The sequence below is a fragment of the Pristiophorus japonicus genome, chromosome 13 (genome assembly GCF_044704955.1).
Source record: "Pristiophorus japonicus isolate sPriJap1 chromosome 13, sPriJap1.hap1, whole genome shotgun sequence".
NCBI classification, from domain to species: domain Eukaryota; kingdom Metazoa; phylum Chordata; class Chondrichthyes; family Pristiophoridae; genus Pristiophorus; species Pristiophorus japonicus.
In genome coordinates, this window is record NC_091989.1 from 124,165,307 (window position 1) to 124,185,628 (window position 20,322).

Genomic DNA, 20,322 nt, shown 5'->3' on the forward strand with positions numbered 1-20,322 from the left:
AAGGTTGAATTGGAAGATGTTCTCCTCTTCAGGCTCCTCCTCATCTTAATCTTCTTCATGTTGGCCTTCATAGCTAGGGGATTTGAGTATAGGAGCAGGGAGGTCTTGCTGCAACTGTACAGGGCCTTGGTGAGGCCTCACCTGGAATATTATGTTCATTTTTTGTCTCCTAATCTGAGGAAGGATGTTCTTGCTATTGAGGGAGTGCAGCAAAGGTTCACCAGACTGATGCCCGGGATGGCAGGACTGACATATGAGGAGAGACTGGATCGACTGGACCTGTATTCACTGGAGTTTAGAAGAATGAGAGGGAATCTCATAGAAACATATCAAATTCTGATAGGACTGGACAGGTTAGATGCAGGAAGAATGTTCCCGATGTTGGGGGAGTCCAGAACCAGGGATCACAATCTAAGGATAAGGGGTAAGCCATTTAGGACCGAGATGAAGAGAAACTTCTTCACTCAGAGAGTTGTTAACCTGTGGAATTCTCTTCCACAGAGAGTTATTGATGCCAGTTCGTTAGATATATTCAAGAGGGAGTTGGATATGGCCCTTACGGCTAAAGGGATCAAGAGGTATGAAGAGAAAGCAGGAAAGGGGTACTGCGGTGAATGATCAGCCATGATCTTTTCGAATGGTGGTGCAGTCTCGAAGGGCCAAATGACCTACTCCTGCACCTATTTTCTATGTTTCTATGTTACAGGAACTCAAAGTTATAATATTGACCCCCGCAATATGATATGAGCCATTGATGTAGGGAGGACTATTCCTAGTAGGCAGTAATCAATTTAAAGTGGTTACAATACTGCCACATCCATAACCTCCTCTCACCAATCTCCACCCACCCCCCCCCCCCACCCCCCCTAAAAAATTATGATATTTAACAAGCCAGTCTTCAGTTTGTGATATTTGGTCTGACACAAGAAACCAGTCATTTTTCAGCCTACCTTAAAAAGAAAATATTTTAGCCTCTCTGTTCCAAAACACGATTTTGTGCTATTTGCATTGCATTCAAAGCAGTAATGAACAAGATTGGCCGATGAGAGCTGCAGAGTACAGATAAGAATTTGAATTAGTTTTGCATTTCAGTATTTATCAATGAGGTAATTTAAGTAGTGTTATTATGTAAACATTACCAATGTGTAAGACTTTTAGCACTCCGGGTCCCTTCGACCAGCCGGCCCTGCCCAACGACACACTCCGGGTCCCTTCGACCAGCCGGCCCTGCCCAACGACACACTCCGGGTCCCTTCGACCAGCCGGCCCTGCCCAACGACACACTCCGGGTCCCTTCGACCAGCCGGCCCTGCCCAACGACACACTCCGGGTCCCTTCAGTCAGCCGGCCCTGCCCAACAACACACTCCGGGTCCCTTCAGTCAGCCGGCCCTGCCCAACGACACACTCCGGGTCCCTTCGACCAGCCGGCCCTGCCCAACGACACACTCCGGGTCCCTTCGACCAGCCGGCCCTGCCCAACGACACACTCCGGGTCCCTTCGACCAGCCGGCCCGGCCCAACGACACACTCCGGGTCCCTTCAGTCAGCCGGCCCTGCCCAACGACACACTCCGGGTCCCTTCAGCCAGCCGGCCTGAACCAGCCTCATGCTCCAGGTCCCTTCGGCCAGAGGGCCCGGCCCAGCCTCGCACTCTGGATCACCTCAACCAGCCGGCCCGGCCTAACGACGGGCTGTACCAGCCCTTGTCGCTAGCGGTAAACATTAACTTTTAAACAACTTGATTTACATTTACTTTCTACATCTTTGAAGTTTTAACAGCCTTTAGAAACTTTTTAAACAAATTGGGAATTTTTATCCATTTTTAACTCTTAAAATAACTTTGGAAATTACCTTCCTAATACCTGCCCCCCAACCAAGCCTCGGGCCATCTACCACCAATGGCGCTATTCGGCGCAGAGCTTGCGGCCAACACTTCACCATAGGCAAGTAGGTTTATACAGCTGCGCTTGGTCTCCAGTTGTCTTGTCCCCCTTGCCACTGGACCCAGACCTTGTTCAGCTAAGCCTGTGTGGTTGCTGGTGTGCAGTGGCCACCCCACATTAAAAGAACTCACGCACAGGCATTTTCCACTTCGTCAGTATGAAGTTCGGGACCTGGAACGTCAGGACCCTCATGGACAACTCCAACAGCAACAGGCTGGAACGCTGCACCGCCTTAGTTGCCCGGGAACTCAGATGTTTTGACATTGACATCGCTGCCATAAGCGAGACCCAGCGAGCAGGGGAAGGCCAGTTGAAGGAACATGGTGGAGGTTATTCCTTTTTCTGGAAAGGAAAACCAGAGGATGAATGCCGCCTTCATGGAGTCGGCTTCGCCGTCAAGAATGAGCTGGTCGACCGCCTCAAAGACTCCCCCTGTGGGGTTAACGAATGCCTCATGACTCTTCGTCTCACCCTATCCCGGAACCAATGCGCCACAGTCATCAGTGCGTATGCCCCTACACTCAATGCAACGGATGAGGCTAAAGAGGGTTTTTATTCCAACCTCGAGACATCCTTGTCCCACGTCCCCACGGACGACAAATTGATCCTACTGGGTGACTTTAATGCCAAGGTCGGCAAAGACACAGTCCTCTGGGGAGGCATGATTGGCAGAGAGGGGGTAGGGAAAGCCAGCTCCAGTAGTACCTACTACTGACAAAATGTCTAGAACTCCTCATCACCCACACCCTGTTCCACCAGCGGGTCAAATACAAGGCATCGTGGCAACACCCTCGCTCCAAACACTGGCATCTGCTTGACTATGTCATCATCCAAGCCAGGGATCGCAAGGATGTGCGCATCACCCGCGCCATGACAGGAGCTGACGACTGCTGGACGGACCACCGTCTAATCCGATCCATCATCAACATTAACATTGCCCCAAAGCAGAGGGGACAGCAGAAGCAGTGCCCAAAAAAGTTAATGCCGGGGCACTGAGAGACCCAGCTAAGAGAGCCCTATACAGCCAGCGCCTCACAGCCAATCTGGTGTGCCTTGATGACCCTGAGATGTTGAATGCCCACAGCGCTTGGTCTGCCCTCCAGGCCTCCATAACCAGTGCCTGTGATGAGTCACTTGGTCACTCAACCAGAAAACATCAGGACTGGTTTGATGAAAATGATCTGGAGGTCGAAGAACTAATAGATTGCATGCACAAAGCATTCCTGAGCCTCAAGCAAAAACCCAACTCGGGAGCTGCAAAACAAGACGGCTCAAGGCTCAGGTCCAACAAAAAACCCTGGACTTAAAGAACAGGTGGTGGATGGAGAAAGCACAGGAGATACAACAACTGGCCGACAGCCATGATATGCGAGGATTCTTCATCGCAATCATGGCCACCTACGGTCCAAATTCCCAAGGCCCCACCCCACTCCTGGCCAAGAATGGGGAAACACTCATCAAGGGCATCGAGGCTATCAGGGCCCGATGGAAGGAGCACTTTGAAGATCCCCTCAATCGAGACTCTGCCTTTGACTCGAGTGTTCTCGACTCCATCCCGCAGCATGCGACGCACCACCACCTCAGTGAAACTCGAATGTTGCACGAGGTAGGCAAAGCCATAAAACAACTCAAGAATAACAAGGCTATGGGTGCGGATGGAATCCCTGCTGAGGCGCTAAATTATGGCGGAGAGGCGCTGTTGGCGCGGATACATGATGTCATCTCTCTCATCTGGAGGGAGGAGGGCATGCCGGGAGATTTTAGAGATGCAGTGATTGTGACCATTTTTTAAAAAGGGGACAAATCCAACTGCGGCAACTACAGGGGTATCTCCCTGCTATCAGTCACTGGGAAGGTTGTCATTAGAGTTCTCCTCAACTGTCTTCTCCCTGTGGCCGAGGAGCTCCTCCCGGAATCACAGTGCGGAGCACAATGGACATGATCTTTACAGCGCGACAGCTGCAGGAAAAATGTAGGGAGCAGCGCCAGCCCTTATTATAGCCTTCTTCGATCTTACAAAGGCCTTTGACACTGTCAACCTGAGGGTCTATGAAGCGCCCTCCTCCATTTTGGATGCCCCCAAAAGTTTGTCAACATCCTTCGCCTGCTTCACGACGACATGCACCAACAAATCCATTACAGACCCAATTCACGTCCAGACTGAGGTCAAACAGGGCTGCGTCATCGCTCCAACCCTCTTCTCAATCTTCCTCGCCGCCATGCTCCACCTCATAATCAACAAGCTCCCCGCTGGAATGGAACTAAACTACAGAACCAGTGGGAAGCTGTTTAACCTACACCGCCTCCAGACCAGGTCCAAGATCACCCCAACCTCTGTCGTTGAGCTACAGTACGTGGACGATGCCTGCATCTGCGCACATTCTGAGGTTGAACTCCAGGATATAGTCAATGTATTCATTGAAGCATATGAAAGCAAGGGCCTTACGCCTAACATCCATAAGACAAAGGTCCTCCACCAGCCTGTACTGGCACACAGCACTGTCGTCCACGTTGTCGACGGCGCGGCCCTCGACAACGAGGACCATTTCCCATATCTCAGGAGAATCTTATCAACAAAGGCAGACGCTGATGCGGAGATTCAACATCGCCTCCAGTGCACTATGCAGCCTTCGGCCGTCTGAGGAAAAGAGTGAAGACCAGACCCTTAAATCTACCACCAAGCTCATGGTCTACAGGGCTGTAGTAATACCCGCTCTCCAGTATGGATCTGAGGCATGGACGATGTATAGAAGGCACCTCAAGTCGCTGGAGATATATCACCAATGATGTCTCCGCAAGATCCTGCAAATCCCCTGGGAGGACAGGCACACTAACATCAGTGTCCTCGTCCAGGCTAACAGCCCCAGTATTGAAGCACTGACCACACTCGATCAGCTTCGCTGGGCAAGCCACATAGTTCGCATGCCAGATACGAGACTCCCTAAGCAAGCGGAGCTCCTTCATGGTAAACGAGCCAAAGGCGGGCAGCAGAAGCATTACAAGGACACCCTCAAAGCCTCCCTGGTAAAGTACGACATCACCACTGACACCTGGCCGAAGACCGCCCGAGGTGGAGAAAATTCATTCGGGCGGGCGTTGAGTTCTTCGAGTCTCAACGCAAAGAGGTCAGGCGCAGACAGTGGAAGGAGCGCGCGGCAAACCAGCCCCACCCACCCCTTCCCTCGACGAATGCTGTCCCACCTGTAACAGAGTCTGTGGCTCTCGTACTGGACTGTTCAGCCACCAGAGAACTCACTTTGGGAGTGGAAGCAAGTCTTCCCCGATTCTGAGCGACTGCCTATGATGATGATGATGTAAGACTTGCCACTAGGGGGCGCACCTGTGGGAGACCGAAGGGTCACCTGCACACCCTGGGCAAGCAGGTATAAAAGGCAGTCTACCATGCTGCTTCCTCACTCTGGAGTTACATTAAAGAGACCAAGGTCGCAACAGTTTGAGCTTACAATATACAGTAGGCGTTAAGCTGAACATAACAATTGGCGACAAGTAACAAATCACGAACTTTCACGCAGTTATGGCTGCTATTGGTATTCTTGAGAGATTTGTTGAGGGTGATGATTTGGGAAGCCTTCGTTGAGCATCTTGACCAGTACTTCATGGCCAACAAGCTGGATAAGGAAGAAACCGTAGTCAAGCGCAGGGCAATTCTCCTCACCGTTTGCGGGTTCACGATATATGGCCTCATCAAAAATCTGCTAGTACCGACGAAACCAACGGAGAAGACATATGAAGAGTTGTGCACGCTGGTTCGGGAACACCTCAAGCCGAAGGAGAGCACCTTGATCACCTTGATCGCTCCGAGGGCCAGGATGTGGCGAGTTATGTCGCTGACCTAAGATGTCTTGCAGGACCGTGCGTATTTGCTGGATTTTTGGGGGAAGTGTTGCGGGACTTTCTCGTGCTTGGAATCGGCCACAAGGTCATTCTTCGCAAACTGCTGTCTGCTGAATCCCTAGATCTGAGCAAGGCTATCACGATAGCCCAGGCTTTCATGTCCACGAATGATAATACTAAACAGATATCATTGCAGCATCGAAGCTCACCGGCAAGTACTGTGCATAAAATAACGCCTTCAGCAGGCAGAACTGTACATGGCAGGGCCTACACGCCCGCAGAGGCCAGACCTAGGATGACTCAGAGTCCGCTGTGGGGCGTGAATGCAAATCCATTAGCACCATGTTGGCGCTGCGGGGGTAATCATCGAGCCCATCAATGTTGATTCAAGCACTACGTGTGCAAGGGCTGTGGAACAATGGGGCACCTCCAGCGAATGTGCAGATGTGCTGCGACTCACCACGTGGCAGAGTCGGCAGAAGATGACCAATCCGGCGCGGATCACATCGAACGAGTAAGAGGCAACGCAACCCGAGGCTGAAGAGCAAGTGTATGGAGTACAAACCTTCACCACCAAAAGCCCTCCGATAATGTTAAAAGACAAATTAAACGGCATTCCAGTTTCCATTGAATTGAACACGGAGGCGAGTCAGTCAATAGTGAGCCAGAAGGCTTTTGAGAAACTGGGGCAACAAGGCACAAAGGCCAAAACTAAGCCCGATTAACACCAAGCTACACACTTACACCAAAGAACTCATACCAGTCATTGGTAGTGCAGCAGTGAAGGTATCGTACGATGGAACTGTGCATGATTTACCACTATGGATTGTACCAGGTAATGGCCCAACACTGTTCGGCAGGAGCTGGCTAGGAAAGATCCGAGGGAACTGGGATGACATCAAAGCACTGTCTTCGGTGGATGATGCCTCATGCGCCCATGTGCTAAACAAATTTCCGGTCATTATTCGAGCCAGGCTATCACGAGTAAAAAGCTACATCCTCAATGGGAGCTGGTTGGCGGTTCCCGGGGAAATGCAAGACGAAATTAAGCCATTCCACCGACGCAAGGATGAAATGTCCATCCATTCGGACTGTCTCCTATGGGGGAATCATGTAGTTTTGCCAAAAAAAGGCAGGGAAACGTTTGTACGCGACCTTCACAGTACATAGTCATGATGAAGGCTATCGCCAGGTCGTACGTTTGGTGGCCTGGCATTGACTCAGAATTGGAGTCATGCATAGACCAATAGAGAAATCAGGAAAGGGGTACTAAGGGAATGATCAGCCATGATCTTATTGAATGATGGTGCAGGCTCGAAGGGCCAAATGGCCTACTCCTGCACCTATTTTCTATGTTTCAATGTAACACTTGCTCACAGTTGAGCAATGCACCAAGGGAAGCCCTACTGAGTCTGTGGTCATGGCCCTCCAAACCGTGGTCCAGGATCCACGTAGATTTTGCTGGCCCCTTTCTAGGAAAGATGTTCCTAGTAGCAGTGGACGCTTACTCTAAATGGATTGAATGTATAATAATGTTGTCGTATATGTCCACTGCCACCATTGAAAGCCTCTGCATCACGTTCGCCACCCATGGTTTGCCCGGCGTCCTTGTTAGTGACAATGGACCATGTTTCACCAGCTCGGAAATCATCGCGTTCATGACCCGCAACGGCATCAAGCATGTCAGGTTTGCGCCGTTTGGTCCCATGGTCAAGCGGAATGGGCAGTCCAAACCATCAAGCAGAGCTTGAAAATCATGACGGACGGTTCCCTGCAGACCCGGTTATCTCGGATCCTGCTCAGCTACCGCATGCGACCCCACTCTCTCACCGGGGCTCCCCCTGCAGAATTGCTAATGAAGAGAGCACTCAAAACCAGGCTCTCCTTAGTCCACCCGGGGCCTTTGTACACGAGGCACATAGATGCGATTTGAAATCAATGATCCCATTCTGTTTTAGTTTTGTTTTATAGAATTAATCACAAATAACTTGCCAAATATGTTAAAACTTTCATAATTATACTGGTGTACTTTACTAGAAATGTATCAGAAATTTAGAAATCCCACTTATCTAACATCTTTATACAGTACTTTGAAGAAAAATGGAGCTATGTGGAACTAACACAGAATGATAGAATAGTACAGCACAGAAGGAACCCATTCAGCCCATCGAGTCTGCTTGTCACGGTGTCTGACGCAAAGTCATTCTGGTAAATTTCGCATGAAAGTCTCTGTTGCTGACTTTTTTTAATTGATTATTGCAGTAGTGATTTGCATAATTTAGAAGTAAAACTGCAAAGCGAAGTCAAACCAAAAATGACTTCATATTTAAAGAAGGCTTTGAATACGTACAATTCATAAATAAATTCTCCAGCTGACCATTAGAGCAGCTGCCATTTTACATGCAAGTTAATATCTTAATCCTGCCACCCAGTAAGGTGCGAGAGTCAGGAATATAGTTGTCGCCATATCTCTGACCTAGGAACAGGGAGTGCGAGATTAGAGAATTTATGATGAGACGTAAATACTTTATATGTATGGCAATATCATGCACTGCTGTGTTATTGGGCTCAATATTCTCAGGTCATTTGCGCTGTTTTTTTAGCGGCGCCATTTTTTCTGTTGTAATTATTTAATTCAAAGTTTCCCCTGGAATTTGGGTCAGCGTAACTACTTTAGTTACGATTTTTCTAGGTTAGGTTTTTTTGATGTCATAGGGGAGTTCCCTCATGTCTGCGCCAGTTTTCATCATTTTTCGCAGTTTGGCAAAAAAATTTTAATCCTGGGTCGGCGTATCTGGCCACTTCCAAAAAACCTTCTGGTGAGTTAATAGAAAGCAACGCCCATTGAGAAATCGGCGCTGAAAGACGCCATTGTTTTTCATTGAAGTTTTTGGAGGGAGTCAAGAACACTTGAAATATCCATAATAACGTTCAACTTTTTTACCTTTCAACGGAGTACATGGAAGTTTCTTGGATTTCTGAAGTTTTCATTTTTTTTTTTTTTACTCGCATGCCACCATGGAACGTCTTCAAACAGGACTGGAGGGAGGGTCGTAGCGTCGGCCGTCAGAATCAGCCCCGTGCCTGGAAATCAAGCCTGGGGGGTGGAGGGGGGAGGTGGCGATCGGGAGCTTCTGCACTAAGCCCGGGGAGGGAGGTGGTGATTGGAAGCTTCTGCACTGAGCCCGGGGAGTGAGGTGGTGATCAGAAGGCCACTGCACTAGGCACAAGACTGCAATGAGTTTGGGGGAGGGGGGAGGAGAAATCACAAGACCTGGGTGTGGTCCATCCATACAGATCTTGGGGAGAGAGAACAAAGAGAAATAACCTGTCCTGCCTACTGTTTTGAGCTTCTTGCAAAGGTAAAATTTAACTATGGGGGCAATATTGACAATGCCATACCTTGTATGAGCCTTCTGCATGATGGTGCTACAGAGAAGACAATTGATTCAATGTCATCGCATGAGGAACATCAGAGCACATAGGGTACTGGGCAGGAGCCCTTACCCACCTCGCGTATATTGAGACAGGCGTTCGTACCTGCACCTGAGTGATGCAGACTGTGTCAGAAGACTGCATTTCCACAAAGAAGTTGTAACTGAGATCTGTGAGTTAATGAAAGCAGACCTGCAACCTAGAAGCATCCGAAGGACTGCTTTGTCATTTGAAGTGAAGGTTACAGCTGCACTTTCATTCTATGCCTCCGGATTGTTTCAAGCTACAACTGGGGACGTGTGTGCTATTTCTCAACATGTCTGCATTTGGCAGATGACAGCTACACTATATGCCTGGAGGAATGACTACATAAAGTTCCCCATGACCGCCCAAGTAATGCGTGACACAGTTGTGGGCTTCTCCAGGATTGCTGGCATCCCAAAGGTACAGGGCTGCATTGATTGTACCCACATCACCTTGCAACTACCTTTGGAAGATTCCAAGATGTACAGGAACAGAAAAAGCTTCCACTCCATTAATGTACAGCTCGTGTGTGGCGACATGCATCGCATCATGTCAGTCGATGCAAGATACCCTGGGAGCACCCATGATGCATTCATCCTACGCAAGAGCGTTATATCTGCCATGTTTCAGCAGCAGCCAGGAGGGCAGGGATGGCTGCTGGGAGACAAAGGGTACGGCCTCACCATTTGGCTCATGATGCCCCTATGCATAACTCGCACGGAAGCTGACCGGGAATACAACATGTTGCACATTGCGACATGCAGCATTAGAGAGAGGACCATTGGCATCTTGAAACAGCGTTTCCGATGCCAGGACCATTCCAGAGGCTACTTGCTATTGGTCGGAGATTATCGGTCAGTTCATTGTTGTGGTGCTGCATGTTGCATAACTTAGCCATCATGAGGCAGTAACAGCTGATAGGAGAAGACCCACCTACGGTGAGAGTGGCTGATGATGAGCAGGAGGACGAGGACAAGAAAGCCATGCAACTACCTGAACCTGGAGCATGACGGCGGAGGAGGGCGGGCCATTGTGCCCCTTTAACGATTGCGCGAACCTTGCACCAGCAGCTCATCCATGAACGCTCTGCTGTCTGAAGGCTCAGCGGCAACTATTCCACATGCACCATGTTTACTGTTTGGACCTGTTCCGTAATGTTGTGTTGTGTTAATGGAACAAATGATGGAAATGATACTTGTTTATTTCAAAAGTTGTGTTAATAATCAAACAAATAATGGAAATGATTCAGTTTTAATGTAAAATATATTTTATTTAAAAGTTTAACAAACAGTTCTTTGTACTTAACTTTAATAAAATTATTCTTGTATCAAACTTTAAGGTTTTCAGTTATGATCACTTAAAAACTTTAAGATCACATACTAAACGTGCAAATTTACATAACTTACAAAAATCTTTTAATTTGAGAACAACAGTAACAATAATAATAATAGTAGCAGCAGCAAAAAAAAGCCTGCACCCATCTCTCCTCCACCTTATTCTAAGACCACCTGCCTCGCTTGTTCTTGGTGACTTGGCTGCCCCTGCCCACAGGCGGCGACGCAGTGTTTCTGGGGTTGGTACCAAGCTTATTCTTTCTAAGATCTCGGGTAGTGCGCACCTGTTGAGGGGGGAGGGGGGGTGGGGTGGGGCAGCAGGCGACATTGTGGAGGGCCCGGCTTGGGGCTCTTCAGAGGCTGGTGTGGAGATTGGAGTGGGAGTGGCAGTTGATCCTGTCAATGGGCACAGGGTCTGGGCGTGTTCCCTTATTGCAGCAGCTAACTCAGACATGCCGTTCCTCGTGTGCCCTGTCAGTGTCTCAATGACCTGTAACATTCCCTCCCTCATGTTCAATGATAGTGTTTGCACCATCTCTGAAATTCCCTCCCTGATGCTCACTGACAGTGCATCAGCTCCCTGTGGCATTCCCTCCCTCATGGTCACTGACATGGTTTCAGCTGACTGAGATATTCCCTCACTCATGGTCACGGACATCGTTCCCATTTCTCGTGAGATTGCTGTTACTTCTCCCGACAGTCCCGCGACCTCATCACCCACCCCACTGATGGTGTCCAGGAGTGATCGCGTAAGGTCAATGCTCTCCCCACTCATTGCCATCATCTGAACCACATCTGTTAGATTCTGCACCTCATTCCCCTCCTCCCCACGGGTGTGGCTCGCACCTTAACACTGGGACCTGCAGCCTTGGAAGGTGGGGCCCTGGGAGTGCCTCGCTGCACCCCACTGGAATCCCCAGCCTCGGACAGTGGGAAACCATGGAATGTCCCACGAACTCTCAAACCACTATTCAGGGAAGGGGCTAGCAACTCAATGAGCGGCACCTGCACCTCCTCCAAAGTGAGTACAAGAGATGGGGCTTCATCTATCCCCTCCACCTCCCCCTCACCCCCATGCTCTTGGTCTGGAAGATGGGATTGGAAGATGTTCTCCTCTTCAGGCTTGTCCTAATCTGAATATTCTTCTGCATCATCAGAATTGGCCTCAAGTGCTGCAAAATATAACAGAACACAGACAAATGATTAGCAGCAGAGGAGGGGGCAGGGTGGGTGGCATGAGTAGGCTCACACAGCGCAGGCAGCAGGCTGATTTGAAGGACCACAATGAATGATAGCACATTACATCAACCAAAGCGTAGCTGATGGAGACATCCCCATGAACCAAAGCATGGCTAGCCCGTGCAGTACTTAACATTTAGCAAAGCCAGACTGTGGAATTTGCAGGATTTACCCTCTCCCTCGAGTGTGGGCCCAGCTTGTGCAGTGGTGGTTATTTTTCTCCAGGTAGGACCCGTCAAAGCAACAACCCTCTCTTCCAAGGGTGTCAGTGGCTGCAGATTTGCTGGGCCTCCTCCTGTTCAAGTTCTTTCCCTTTTATTATTTGCCACCTTCCTCTGCAAAGATGAAAAGGCAACTTTTTACAAAGGGTGTCTTTCTGCTGTGTTGGACATATACAGCTGGTCACATTTACAATTGCAATTCCATTAAATAAATGAAAATATTACTTACATTAACTACTTGACCAAGGTCCTGCCACTTCTTTATACACTGGCCTCCAGAACACATGGTGGTCACCATTGTGCAGTAATCTTCTGCAACTTGGTTCCAGCGTTTCCTCATTTCTTTGGGTGGAACTTTTATGTGAACTCTGCTGGTGTTCAGTTCCTGCCAACTGGTCTCAATCACAGTAATTAGTGGCTTCACTCCATCCTGTAAGAAATTTTTGGTCCTTGCACCGCGTTGCATCTTGTATTGCTGCAGCTCCGATTTTTCCAATGCTCTCTCACAACACTCCTTCTCACACACACAACTGGCTCTTTAAAAATGGCCGATTGCCAACCTGGAGCTGTACTGCGCATGCGCGTCCATTGCAATAACATCAAAAACGTCAATTTTTGTTCCGTGCACGCGCTGAAGGTGCGACATCGGTTTTTCGACGCAGACAGCAGGCTCCACCCCCCGACACGATGGACACGATGCGCAGTGCCAAATTTGAATTATGCAATCGGGGAAACTTTGGCAAAATATTTCTGCCGCATTTCTGGCCTAGGAAAACAGACGTAACTCTGGCAATACGCGAGAAAACAGACTGGGGCAAAATCGAGCCCAATGTGTTACATTGCAAATATGAAAAGAAAATAACTTGCATTTACATAGTCCCATTCATGATCTCAAGACATCTCAAAGTGCTTTAACAGCTAATTTTAGTACATTTGAAGTGTAGTCACTGTTGTATAGAAAATTAGCGCACAGCACGCTCCCACAAAAATTAAATAAATGTCCAGATAATGTATTTCAGTGATATTGGTTGACAGATAAATGTTAACCAGGACAGTGCTCTTCTTTAAATAGTGCCACAGAATTTTTATGCCCACTTGAAAAAGCAGCTGAAGCCTGAGTTTAATGATTCATCTGATGCAAGCTCTGAAAGTGCAGTTGTACCTCATACTCCACTTATGTGTCAATCTATGAGGTGCTCAGATCTCTGGAGTAGGGCTTGAATCCACAAACTTCTGACTCATGTGAAACTGAGGGAAGGCTGATCCTTGAATATGGCTGTAAGTGTCATTAAAGCCTTTGCATAAGTAAGATCAGAGCTTACTCAAGATCAGCCATTTTATCATTCAGTTTTTCTGCTATGAATTTGCACAATGCCATTTCTCTATTCTCTGCTATGTTTAATGTTCTGTGACATCAAAGAGAAAGAATATAGAGAAGAATGACTGATGACTGTGATACAGGACTTTAAATTCTAAGAATGAGCATCATCTAAGTAGAATGAGAAGTGATCTCATTGAAACATACAAGATTTTGAGGGGGATTGACAGGATAAATGCTGAGGGATTGTTTCCCTGGCTGGAGAGTCTAGACCTAGGAGGCATATTCACAGCATACTTGGCTGGCCTTTTAAGATTAAGATGAGGAGGAATTTCTTCACTCAGAGGGTTGTGAATCTTTGGAATTCTCTGCCCCACACTGCTGTGGATGCTCAGTCATTGAGTATATTCAAGGCTGAGATAGATCGATTTTTGTGTTCCAGAGGAATCAAGGGATATAGGCATAGATCAGCCATGATCTTATTGAATGGTGGAGCATGCTTGAGGGGCCGTATGGCCTACTCCTGCTCTGGGCAGGGCCGGAGCCAATGTCCTAGGGGGAGTTGTTGCTAGTGCTGTTGGGGAGGGGTTAAACTAATATGGCAGGGAGATGGGAACTTATGCAGGGAGACAGAGGGAAGTAGAATGGGGGCAGAAGCAAAAGATAGAAAGAAGAAAAGTAAAAGTGGAGGGCAGAGAAACCCAAGGCAAAAATCAAAATGGGCCACATTATAGCAAAATTCTAAAGGGGCAAAGTGTGTGAAAAAGACAAGCCTGAAGGCTCTGTGCCTCAATGCAAGGAGTATTCATAATAAGGTGGACGAATTAACTGCACAGGCAGCAATTAATGAATATGATATAATTGGAATCATGGAGACATGGCTCCAGGGTGACCAAGGCTGGGAACTCAACATCCAGGGGTATTTAACATTCAGGAAGGATAGACAGAAAGGAAAAGGAGGTCGGGTAGCATTGCTGGTTAAAGAGGAAATTAACGCAATAGTAAGGAAGGACATTAGCTTGGATGATGTGGAATCTGTATGGGTGGAGCTGCAGAATATCAAAGGGCAGAAAATGCTAGTGGGAGTTGTGTACAGACCACCAAACAGTAGTAGTGAGGTTGGGGACAGCACCAAACAAGAAATTAGGGATGCGTGCAATAAAGGTATAGCAGTTATCATGGGTGACTTTAATCTACATATAGATTGGGCTAACCAAACTGGTAGCAATACGATGGAGGAGGATTTTCTGGAGTGTATTAGGGATGGTTTTCTAGACCAATATGTCGAGGAACCAACTAGAGGGCTGGCCATCCTAGACTGGGTGATGTGTAATGAGAAAGGACTAATTAGCAATCTTGTTATGCGAGGCCCCTTGGGGAAGAGTGACCATAATATGGTAGAATACTTTATTAAGATGGAGAGTGACACAGTTAATTCAGAGACTAGGGTCCTGAACTTAAGGAAAGATAACTTCGATGGTATGAGACGTGAATTGGCTAGAATAGACTGGCAAATGATACTTAAAGGGTTGACGGTGGATAGGCAATGGCAAACATTTAAAGATCACATGAATGAACTTCGACAATTGTACATCCCTGTCGGGAGTAAAAATAAAACGGGGCAAGTGGCTCAACCGTGGCTAACAAAGGAAATGAGGGAAAGTGTTAAATCCAAGGACGAGGCATATAAATTGGCCAAAAAAAGCAGCAAACCTGAGGACTGGGAGAAATTTAGAATTCAGCAGAGGAGGACAAAGGATTAAATTAGGAGGGGGAAAATAAAGTATGAGAGGAAGCATGCCGGGAACATAAAAACTGACTTCAAAAGCTTCTATAGATATGTGAAGAGTAAAAGATTAGTGGAGACAAACATAGGTCCCTTGCAGTCAGATTCAGGTGAATTTATAATGGGGAACAAAGAAATGGCAGCCAGTTGAACAAATACTTTGGTTCTGTCTTCACGAAGGAAGACACAAATAACCTTCCGGAAATACTAGGGGACCGGGGGTCTAGTGAGAAGGAGGAACTGAAGGAAATTCTTATTAGGCAGGAAAATGTGTTAGGGAAATTGATGGGACTGAAGGCCAATAAATCCCTGGGCCTGATAGTCTGCATTCCAGAGTACTTAAGGAAGTGGCCCTGGAAATAGTGGATGCATTAGTGATCATTGTCCATCATCGACTCTGGATCAGTTCCTATGGATTGGAGGGTAGCTAATGTAACACCACTTTTTAAAAAAAGGAGTGAGAGAGAAAACAGGTAATTATAGACCAGTTATCCTGATATCAGTAGTAGGGAAAATGTTGGAATCAATTATTAAAGATGAAATAGCAGCGCATTTGGAAAGCAGTGACAGGATCAGTCCAAGTCAGCATGGATTTATGAAAGGGAAATCATGCTTGACAAATCTTCTGGAATTTTTTGAGGATGTAACTAGTAGAGTGGACAAGGGAGAACCAGTGGATTTGGTGTATTTGAACTTTCAAAAGGCTTTTGACAAGGTACCACACAAGAGATTGGTGTGCAAAATGAAAGCATATGGTATGGTATTGAGGGTAATGTACTGACGTGGATAGAGAACTGATTGGCAGACAGGAAGCAGAGAGTCGGGTCCTTTTCCGAATGACAGGCAGTGACTAGTGGGGTGCTGCAGGGCTCAGTGCTTGGACCCCAGCTATTTATAATATACATTAATGATTTAGATGAAGGAATTGAGTGTAATATCTCCAAGTTTGTAGATGACACTAAGCTGGGTGGCGGTGTGAGCTGTGCGAAGGATGCTAAGAGGCTGCAGGGTGACTTGGACAGGTTCGGTGAGTGGGAAAATGCATGGCAGATGCAGTATAATGTGGATAAATGTGAGGTTATCCACATTGGGGGCAAAAATGCGAAGGCAGAATATTATCTGAATGGCGGCAGATTAGGAAAGGGGGAGGAGCAACGAGACCTGGGTGTCATGGTACATGTCATTGAAAGTTGGCATGCAGGTACAATAGGCAGTGAAGAAGGCAAATGGTATGTTGGCCTTCATAGCTAGGGGATTTGAGTATTGGAGCGGGGCGGTCCGACTGCAGTTGTATAGGGCCTTGGTGAGGCCTCACGTGGAATATTGTATTCAGTTTTGGTTTCTTAATCTGAGGAAGAACGTTCTAGCTATTGAGGGAGCGCAGTGAAGGTTCACCAGACTGATTCCAGGGATGGCTGGACTGACATATGAGGAGAGACTGGATCGACTGGGCCTTTATTCACTGGAGTTTAGAAGGATGAGAGGGGATCTCATAGAAACATATAAAATTCTGACGGGGTTAGACAGGTTAGATGCAGGAAGAACGTTCCCGATGTTGGGGAAGTCCAGAACCAGAGGACACAGTCTAAGGATAAGGGGTAAGCCATTTAGGACTGAGATGAGGAGAAACTTCTTCACTCAGAGAGTTGTTAACCTGTGGAATTCCCTATCGCAGAGAGTCGTTGATGCCAGTTCATTGGATATATTCAAGAGGGAGTTAGATATGGCCCTTACGGCTAAAGGGATCAAGAAAGCAGGAATGGAGTACTGAGGTGAATGATCAGCCATGATCTTACTGAATGATGGTGCAGGCTGGAAGGGCCGAATGGCCTACTTCTGCACCTATTTTCTATGTTTCTAATTATTATGTTCTTATTTGCAAGCACAGAATCGCTTCCAGATGCTCAATGATGACACAGTGAGCCAGCCTCTCAGCTGTAGTAATTGGACAATCAGAAGATGCAACTATTTTGTACTTCTTTCTCCAGCAGAATGAAAGAGCATGTTGTTCAGTTCCAGGATTGCTGCAAAATTCCCTATGCTTTCGGGGAATACAAAATAATGGGGATGAAAAACTTTGTTTTCTTGGTTTGATGTAACTCTTTTCCTTGTACCAACTAGAGGTAATATTTGCATGTCCTGCAAAAAGCCCTTTGCATGCACACCCTCTGACTGGCTCAAGAAAACTACTCCTTGGAATCACCAAATTACACACTGGATCTCAGGAGATCTTGTGAAATTAATCCCTCATCTTGGTTCTCCTTTCCATGTATCCAATGTTATTTGAGCCCATTCACTCAAATTGCCAAATGTAATCACCCAGTGGAGATCTAACATTATGGCTGCCATTGACTCGTACTCACTAGTTTGAGGAAGAGAAGGATGAGGATTGGTATTGATTTTTTTTATTCGTTCCCAGAATGTGGGAGTCGCTGGCAAGGCCAGCATTTATTGCCCATGCCTAATTGACCTCGAGAAGGTGGTGAAGAGATGATTTCTTGAATCGCTGCAGTCCGTGTGGTGAAGGTACTCCCACAGTGACCGTCATAGTGGTTTGGTGCAACTGAGTGGCTTGCTAGGCCATTGCTAGGTCAGGGGGCAGTTAAGAGCCAACCACATTGCTATGGGTCTGGAGTCACATATAGGCTAGACCAGGTGAGGATGGTAGATTTCCTTTCCTGAAGGACATTAATGAACCAGATGGGTTTTTACGACAATCCAGTAATTACAGAGTCACCATTACCAATACTAGCTTTTTAAAAAAAAATTCCAGATTTATTTAATTAACTGAATTGACATTTCCCAGCTGCTGTGGTGGGATTTGAACTCATATCTCTGCATTATTAGTCCATATCTCTGGATTATTAGTCCAGTAACATAAACACTATGCTACCATTCCCATGACTAGTTAAAGAAACACAACATTTGCAAAAAAATTAAGTTAATTGATGTTAGGACTACAGCAAAACGATATCAATGCCTGACTAAATAGAACCACCAAATAAATGGGGAAAAAAAACATTTGTTGATGAGCAAAGGAAGTGCTCATAACAATGGATAAAAATTAGGGTCTGGTTCAGAACAAGGCAAATTGGGGTAAGGTCATCTGGTCTAGAAACATAATATAGAAACATAAAAATAGGTGCAGAAGTAGGCCATTCGGCCCTTCGAGCCTGCACCGCCATTCAATAAGATCATGGTTGATCATTCCTTCAGTACCCCTTTCCTGCTTTCTCTCCATACCCCTTGATCCCCTTAACCGTAAGGGCCATATCTAACTCCCTCTTGAATATATCCAATGAACTGGCATCAACAACTCTCTGCGGCAGGGAATTCCACAGGTCAACAACTCTCTGAGTGAAAAAGTTTCTCCTCATCTCAGTCCTAAATGGCCTATCCATTATCCTAAGACTATGTCCCCTGGTTCTGGACTTCCCCAACATCGAGAACATTCTTCCTGCATCTAACCTGTCCAGTCCCGTCAAAATCTTATATGTTTCTATGAGATCCCCTCTCACCCTTCTAACACCAGTGAATAAAGGCCCAGTTGATCCAGTCTCTCCTCATATGACAGCCCAGCCATCCCTGTAATCAGTCTGGTGAACCTTCGCTGCACTCCCTCAATAGCAAGAACGTCCTTCCTCAGACTAGGAGACCAAAACTGAACACAATATTCCAGGTGAGGCCTCACTAAGGCTCTGTACAACTGCAATAAGACCTCCCTGCTCCTATATTCAAATCCCCTAGCTATGAAGGCCAACATACCATTTGCCTTCTTTACCGCCTGCTGTACCTGCGTGCCCACTTTCAGTGACTGATGAACCATGACACCCAGGTCTCGTTGCACCTCCCCTTTTTCTAGTCTGCCTCCATTCAGATAATATTCTGCCTTCGTGTTTTTGCCCCCAAAATGGATAACCTCACATTTATCCACATTATACTGCATCTGCCATGAATTTGCCCACTCACCTAAGCTGTCCAAGTCAGCCTCTTAGCGTCCTCCTCACAGCTCACACCGCCATCCTGTTTAGTGTCATCCGCAAACTTGGAGATATTACACTCTATTCCTTCATCCAAAATCGTTAATGTATATTGTAAAGAGCTGGGGTCCCAGCATTGAGCCCTGCTAGATGGACAACACACTGCAGCTTTGAGTGAGTGTCCTGTACTTATTTTACAATTTGTTTTGCTCACTGGCAGAGTATGGTCCTATATCACAGAAGCGATTTCATTCATGTTCAGTACTTTGGCATCAGATTAGTTTCCATCCCCTTTCTCTAGTTTCAGTAGGTTCTTCACTGACATTTTTACATCAATACTACAACTTTACAGGGCACAAAAATATTTATTGGTATATTCTTTGCTGCCGAGATCGTAAGCAGCAGTCACACAATGTTTTTTTAAATGCTGAGAATCTACCCTTAGTTAATTACATTAAAACATTTTTATTAAAAGACAGTGACTTTATGGAAGTATTATTGTATATTCTTCAATTGTAACCTTTGCAATCTTCATTTGTAAATCTTTTGAGTCACGTGGATCTGGAATTTTCCGGCGGTCAGTGAGTGGGATTGGTGGCGGGTCTGGTGGGAAATTAAATTTATTTTTTGACTACGAGTTGGGACCACACTGTCAAGCCGCTACAACCAGCCTTTTCCAATGGCAGTGTGTGATCTCCAATCCGACCCGCAGAGGCGGGCGACCCAATTAAACCTATTATTGGGTTTTTGACAGACACTTAATAATGCTTTTAATCATACTTTTTATCTTTAACTGCTCATCCATGAAGTCCACGCTGCTCGGGGACCACATCTGCAAACCTGTGGCTGGAGTTGAATGGCTATTGCACCAGCTGGTTACTTGACAACTTCAAATGTATAGTAAAAGTTCCCACCTGACAGATCATCACTTTCCTCAGCCACAAGCCATTTCTCAGTCCATTTCCTGCACAGATTCTGCAGGCTTTCCATTCTCACCTCATTGGAAGAGCTCGCTCACCATTGACAGAATGCTTCTGTCATCTCTACTTCACCTGCCATCTATTCCATCAACCTGGGTGCCCTTTATACTGTCACACCTTGGTCCTCAGAATCCCACCATGATCAGCCCCAATGCCAGCAGCACCAAGAACACCAGCAGCACCAACAATACCAACCTTCTCCACA

At 46.8% G+C, this 20,322-nt stretch overlaps 1 protein-coding gene across 1 annotated transcript in view; it reads left to right on the forward strand.

The window, feature by feature from the left end:
* The window catches only part of dpep2 (dipeptidase 2), a 127,658-nt gene extending 110,585 nt beyond the window's left edge, over positions 1-17,073 (forward strand). The window contains exon 12 of the transcript XR_011596230.1: positions 17,046-17,073. The gene's annotated coding sequence lies outside the window, so the exon portion shown is untranslated. The remainder of the gene's footprint in view (positions 1-17,045) is intronic.
* Positions 17,074-20,322: the final 3,249 nt, after the last annotated feature.